The sequence below is a fragment of the Leptidea sinapis genome, chromosome 2 (assembly GCF_905404315.1).
Source record: "Leptidea sinapis chromosome 2, ilLepSina1.1, whole genome shotgun sequence".
Classification (NCBI taxonomy): domain Eukaryota; kingdom Metazoa; phylum Arthropoda; class Insecta; order Lepidoptera; family Pieridae; genus Leptidea; species Leptidea sinapis.
In genome coordinates this window covers 18,351,493-18,357,087 of record NC_066266.1, presented here as the reverse complement: position 1 = coordinate 18,357,087, position 5,595 = coordinate 18,351,493, and the positions used below count along the sequence as shown (strand labels likewise).

The window sequence follows — 5,595 nt, the reverse complement described above, 5'->3', positions numbered from 1 at the left end:
TTTTACATACGTATTCTATGTGGGAATCCCAGGAAAAAGAGGTATCTATTTTTACTCCTAGGTAATTTACACAATTAACTTTTTCGATAGGATTACATGTGCATTTAATTTTCTTATTATGGAAGCAATCAAAGCCGTGTGCAATCAGAGGAGGTGGATTATCAATAGATCGTAAATACGGCGAGTGAATAATTATCATCTTTGCTTTGTCAGCGTTTATTATGATGCCGTTATCATGTGACCATTTAACTACCGCATCCACATCCTCTTGAACCCGGTGACACATTTCCGCAAGGTCGGTACTAGCGCTCAGAGTACAAAGGTCATCGGCAAACATGTGGTCGGAGCAGTGATTTAATACTCCACAGAGACTATTTACGTGCATCAGGTAGCACACGGGCCCACACACGGAACCCTGGGGGACGCCGCAGTTTACTTGTTTCTCCTCGCTAAACGTGTCGCCGACTTTAACACGGTAAGAGCGCGCCCTGAGATAGTCGCTGAACCCTTGGTTCAGCAACTATCTCAAGTCCCATGCCGCACTCTTCCATTCCATCTAAGAGGGTTTCAGTCTGTAGGGTATCAAAAGCCTTTCTAAAATCATAAAAATTAGCTACAATATTTTTTTTATTTTCCAAATGTGTATTAATTTCGTCTGTAAAATTTGATAATAAGTTGTTGGTGCTTTTATTTTTCTGGAAGCCATGTTGACATTCCGTTAAGATATTATTTTTTTGTAAAAAAAGTTCCTATTTGATTGACAACACATTTTTCCATAATTTTATCAATACTTGATAGTATAGTTATCGGTCTCTAATTTGAAAATACTTTACGATCACCTCTCTTATAGACTGGACGAATGATTGCTTCCTTTAATCTTTATGGAAATTTGTGATATTTTACAGATAGATTTATCAGCTTAGCTAAAACAGGGCTAATTTTATCAACAATTATTTTTAAATCAGACATGCGTATAAGATCACTGCCTGGTGATTTATTTTTATTAATTTTATTAATTATTAGTTTTATGTCCTTGTCATCAACCGGTTGCCATCTCATATACACATTAGATAATTTAACATAAGTTTTCCTTTCCAGCTATTTTTCATCACAGGAGTGTTTTATTTGATCAATTTCCTTTAAGAATGTATCAGCAAATACATTACATACAGCCTGCGTGCCGCCTTGTTTAGTAATGTTAGTTATGATTAGATTATCCAAAGACTGCTTATTTTTACCCAATAACTCATTAATTTTATCCCAATTTTTTTTAATATTGTTATTACAATCTAAAATTGTTTTTTTGTCACGTTCAACGTTACATTTAAAAATTGTCTTTTGGCATTTGTTTCTGTACCTAGTATAAGTTAGTCTTTTTACCATATTCTTTGGATCGCTGCACCATATTTTGAACAATCTATCTTTTTCAATAACCATATTTTTTAAGCTGTTGTTTAACCAATACTTTTCATTTCTAAAGTCCCTGTTTCCAGTCATATTTTTTACTGTATAACATTGGTTGTATATATCACTAAATAAAGTTGATAGCTTATTGTATAATTTTGATGGGCAATCAATATTTAAGAGATAATCGAAGTTGGATTCTAATAATTTTTCTCTGACTAATCTATAATCAAGAACACGGCGGCGGCGCGGGGCCGCAGTAATGTCGGGCGCAGCGCGTGATTCACACATCTCGCCTGAGTGAGTTACTTTCGGCGTCTGTTTCCATTGTATAGATGCCGCGACCAAATAATGATCAGATATTTTATGTTGTATTACTGCAGAATCGATAAATGCCGAGGATGATTTAATAAATATATGATCTAAACATGATTCGACTACATTACCCATTAAAATTTCCCTTCTCGTCACGTCTTTAATACATTTTGTAAAACCATGTTCGGCTAATAAATCTTCATAATATTTTACATATTTTTCTGTATTTCTGAATAAATTTATGTTTATATCCCCGCATATAATTACTTTGTTACTAGTAGATAATCACTGTAAAAGTTTTTCAAAGTAGGTTAAAAATTCTTGGATTTTATTCTTATTATTGTATCTTGGTGGACGATATATTGAAATGACGTGTAATTGCTCACCTTGCCAGTCGCAAACAATGGAAACAAACTCGGCTGTGCGCTCGCCACTCACAAGGAGAGGTTTCTGATTAAGCCGCGCGCACAAACCCGTGCGAGAGTAAACCAACACTCCTCCACCTCTTCGCCCACAACAAGTATGTACATTAACATCGAATCCAGGAATCCTATAAAATGTTAACAAAGAATAATTGATGTTAGGTTCGGTTATTACTAATATATTGATACGGGAGTGGGTCAGCGATTGGAAATAATACTCCGCTTATAGGAACGAGTCTTTATTTGCGTTAATTTTTTCTGAACTTGCACTTCGCCGGTCTGCCGCTGTTCCTCTTGTGGGCGGCGGTACCTTCAACGCGTCACACTGCACCGAACACTACTTCTCTTCTGTCTTCTTAGAACACTTTCACTTTTCACTACTTCTTCTTATCTTCTTCTTCTTCTTTACACTTTCGAGTCAGAACTAGAACTGCCGTAGGCCACGCTTAGTACGGCTTATATACCCCCGGATCCGTTCTATTTTCAAAATGATTCTCCCATTCCATCTTTAAATTTAAATTGTACTAGAAAATTCTTTTAACTATTTTTATCCTGCTTACACATTTTCCATCCCTTTTTTTCTGTTCGATTTGATCCTGAACTTACTAGAAATTTCCTTTAACTTTACAAAACCCAAAAAAATCCATTCACTGGTAGGTGTATCGAACCCGGGTCTACAGCGTCTAAAGTAAACACTTTTCCGCTGAGCTACGAGTATTGCTGACAGAGCTGTTGAAATTAACAATGTCTTGAAGTTTGACAACTCTCGTCATATACTTCGAAGGGTTGCTACGCAACAATATCTATATAATTTAGACGGTCGTTAAGAACTCCTAAAAGTTCTGAAAAATACTTTTTTATTGAACGAATATTTACGTGAATAATACAGAGTTCTTTTTTGTAGATACTTTGACTTATCCGTTTATCTATGCTAGCAGTACATACATAATTAATAGATTCATCATCAATTATTAAGTCTAATGGAAATGAATCGTTGAATTTTATAAGAATAGTTAAACACAAACGTACCAGTTATTAGGTAATTAATAAAAATAAAAGTAAAAACTTCAGTTTTTGTTAAGTAAGGCCACGATTTCACTTTCATTACGAATGCATATTGACTTTTCACCTTCACTTTTTTTTACTAGAATTTTACCACTAGATACCCATATGTACTTGTATACGCCATGTAGCTGCTTCTGTTCGTGTTCCACAACAGGGTTCTAGTTACCTTAGTAAGTGCTTTGTTGATGTATATTTTGTTGGTGGCCGATCCACCTGTTAGTTTGTCACTAGTCACCTCCATCATTTTACGGCGCTGCGCCAACCGGGAGCTAGCTCCTGAGGCCTTGAATTTTACCACTATAGGTGCCGGTTTTGCGCTTGTTTTCAGAAGGCGGGTGGTAGTGACTCGCCTGGCCCACTCGATTTCTGAGGTATTTACATTGATTGTGTCCCCAACCTTAGAAATAAGCTCCTTGAGATTTTCACCTGGTAGTTTTTCGATGCCCATTATTTCTATGCGATCATTTAGAGAAGCCTGCTCGAATTCATGGATCTTCTGTTCAAGCGCAACGTTGCACTTCTCTAAATACACACACTTATTGTTTATATTTACAACTGTCTTCCCCAATTTACTGATCTTTTCCCGTGATTGCTGGTTTTCTGCCATTATTGTATCGTACTTATCTGATAACAAGCTCAGACTTTGCGTTATTTCATCAAGGTGTGTTTTTACTTGCGGTATTGCACCTACTTTTTTCTGGATGTCCTTAAGTATTTTTTCTTCAATTAAAGAGACCAACTCAGTCTTTAGTTTCGATAAAAGCGATAATTCCATGTTTCTAAAATATTCATCTAGGTTACCCGCCGCCGACGGTAAGGTTGCGGGGGGCGGAGGGTCTGTCGAACATTGACTTCACGGGAGTATTGACGTCGTCGTTTTTTAGAGGTAACTTACAGGCTGGACACTTCCAGTATGTCTTAGCTTTAGCTGTAAGTTTACACAGCTGTAGTGGAAGTTATTTTTACAATCCAAACAACAGATTTTATCAGTAACACTGATGAGATGTTGACAACCAAAGCACGAACTCATTGTGTGTCGCAACGAAAGAATTTTATTAGATTATAGAACGAAAGTTATTAATATTCACTTGAAAATATTTTATATCAATTTTCAATATTATCCAAGTATTTTGCACTGCACTGATTATCACAAAGTATTAATTTATATGCAAGTAATTAAGTTAAACAAGATTTAAGTAAAATATCGAACTATAATTAAATTAAATAATTCAAAATGTTAAGAGCACGTTTGCACTGTTTACGTTTTTTTGCGAAGTGTGTATATCCTATCTTTGCACTGTAACTGTACCAATAACAAATAACATCAATTAATATAAATATCTAATATGTAACCTTGAACGTAATACACTCGTAGACAGATCGCAGAAATATAAATTAGACAGATTCATTCTTAAAAGACCATATTTTAAATACCGTAATATTAGCTTTGATAACAACCGTTTAATAATGCTGTACATCAAGTCATAGAAACACGCAGATCACCAGTAGTCACCTCATCGAAGTACAAGCATCGTCACGTTCTCTCGAAGACCGCAGTTATACTAACGTGACCAGTCGTATGCTCCGCGTTACGCAACCTCACAGAATAACCGCGCTTACGCTACTAAAAGAGCGTAGCTTCTAGGTATCCAATTATTTAGCTTTAATGAATGCGGCACGCAATTGAATTGGCAAACCAGAACATAATAATAAACTTGCTAAAGTATTTCTAATAAAATACAATATTTTTTTCAACTGATTCAAACATAAACGTTGTCTGGAATAGAAAATCGGTGTTTCCAATGAATGCGCAAACTGCAAGACGCCAATTTACTTTTTATGAATCTTGTGGCTAGATGACCAGGGTCACCAGATAATGCCACAATATTTAATAATTCAGAGTTACGAGATGCTTCTTATACTTGTTTCCTGGTTTAAGTATCAAACTTAAAATTACTATTGTACTTACTAATTTTAAGTTTTATTAAAGTTCTCAATAATACTTATTTTAAACTCATTATGAAGGCAGTACTTATGGCAATGTAGCCTTGCCGTTTAATTCACATAGGTACTCATAAAATTATCGTCACCAATGCAAAAAGTATTCTACAATTTAACATGAAACGTCATGTCGAATTTCATTGTCCACATCTGTATATCTTATATATTTAAACCAATGGCTTTCTATACATATGGATATTTCATTCGCAGTCTGATAACGGAACGGCAAAAGTGTGCTTAAAGACAATATAAGCACCCTTTTGTCCTTAGTCGTGTGTCAACTGTTCGTCAATTAACAAGACTGAGTGTGCTATAAAAATACATTAACAACACAAAAAAAATGGTGTGACTTACTATCGGTAAGGTTATTTTATTTATGTAAGATTGA

At 35.2% G+C, this 5,595-nt stretch overlaps 1 pseudogene; it reads right to left on the bottom strand.

Moving 5' to 3' along the window:
- Positions 1–2,153: 2,153 nt before the first annotated feature.
- LOC126973286 (uncharacterized) lies at positions 2,154–4,236 on the bottom strand (annotated as a pseudogene).
- Between the last annotated feature and the right edge of the window lie 1,359 nt (positions 4,237–5,595).